Source organism: Triticum dicoccoides, chromosome 5B (assembly GCF_002162155.2).
Source record: "Triticum dicoccoides isolate Atlit2015 ecotype Zavitan chromosome 5B, WEW_v2.0, whole genome shotgun sequence".
Classification (NCBI taxonomy): domain Eukaryota; kingdom Viridiplantae; phylum Streptophyta; class Magnoliopsida; order Poales; family Poaceae; genus Triticum; species Triticum dicoccoides.
The window spans coordinates 612,933,618-612,935,217 of NC_041389.1; the positions used below are offsets into that span (position 1 = coordinate 612,933,618).

The window sequence follows — 1,600 nt, forward strand, 5'->3', positions numbered from 1 at the left end:
ATGAAGTTATTGATGGAGAGGAAGTGGATGATGTTGTAGTGAGCAAGACTGCTAAGGTGCAAACTCTGTCTTGCTTGGAGGGCTGGGGTTCTTTTATGCTATGTTATTCCTTGTGCTCACATATTTCTCTTGTGATCTAATGCTTTTTTCCATGCTGTTTATACGAGGTACTGAAGGAATCTAGGACGAAGAGGCCTGGTGTTAAGAAGACAGTCAGCAAGAAGAAGAGCTCAGAAACATCTGCTGCAATGCCTCCAGGAAGGGTGATGGCCCCAGCTCCAGGACAAAAAAAGAGGATCCTGGAACCTGATGAACCTGCCCTTGATAGAGTCACAACGCAGAAAGCAAAGATGGCGACTGCGACGGACCATCAGGAAAGTCTGCTGCGCATGGACTCTGAGACCTCGGTGCAAATGGGTGATGAGTTGCCGCCCATGGATGAAGGAACCACTCTCAGCATGGATGGAAGTGGCACTGTCTCCCTAGATGAAGGAGGAACCATCTGCATTGATGAAGTAGGCAATGTCCACACAGACCTCAGCCCTGTTGCACCTTCTATTGACAGGAATGCTGTCATCAATGAAGAAGAACAACAGCTTGTGCTTCAATCAGGCAAGTTGACCTTTGCAATGCTATCTTTTACTAGTGCATTTTCCAAATGGAATGATCATGTATGCTTTTGTCGATTCCTACATTTGTCGATTTCTATTCTAATTTATGAGTTCAATTTCATTTTCAGATGCAATGACTACCAAGACTAGACATAGAAAGGGCAAAGGGCTAGAGAGGATCACCAAGTCGCTTGGTAGCAAGGTGCATATCCAAATTGCCGAAGGGTTGAAGCGTCCAGAAAAGCCTCTACAGTCAGCAAAGCTTGCTTCTGAGTGTGGACTCGTTGCAAGAAGCCATCTTCCGGTTCTTCCTCACTTGAAGATATAAAAAAATGCTAGTCTATTGGAGAACTACATTGGGAAAGTTGTTGTAAGCTACTTGTTTCATAGTTAATGTGCGATCTATTTTCTGTTACACCTATGCATGATCACTAATATTGTTCCTACCTTGTTTGCTGTCTTGGTAGGAAAATTTTGAGATGAACACGGACTCAGAGACCATCAAGACCGCGTGCAAAGATATTCTACAGAAAAGTTCAAAGAACAGACGCCATCAGATCAAGAAGAAGTATTTTGATACCTTAGCCGCAAATAAAGTCAGCATCAAGTCTCCGGTACCTGATCTGATGGATGATGAATGGCAAGCTCTGGTGGAGATGTGGTCTACCCCAAGACACAAGGTTTGTCTCTGCTTTGTTTGATGCTTTATGTTCTACACATGATATGCTAGTGCTAGATCATGCTGACAGTATGCTTTTTTGTAGGAAACCTGTGTGTCGAACAAGATGAATCGAGAAAAAGTCGTGTACAATCAGAGAACTGGTTCCAGACACTACACAACACACATTTTTGCCACTGTGAGAACTTTTCTCTAGAGACCTTACCGTTTGATCCTCGTTGAATAACATTTCTGATTCTTGCTGAATAACATTTTGATTTTTGTTGAAAAACATTTCAGAAAGAAGAGCGTAAGGGTGAGGAGCTGTTTG

The 1,600-nt window shown here is 43.0% G+C and overlaps 1 long non-coding RNA gene across 1 annotated transcript; it reads left to right on the top strand.

Annotated features, from left to right (window-relative positions):
* The first annotated feature begins 1,245 nt into the window (after window positions 1-1,245).
* LOC119312599 lies at window positions 1,246-1,600 on the top strand. The gene is made up of 3 exons (XR_005151396.1): window positions 1,246-1,291; window positions 1,376-1,468; window positions 1,570-1,600. It is a non-coding gene; the product is annotated as an uncharacterized LOC119312599 (long non-coding RNA).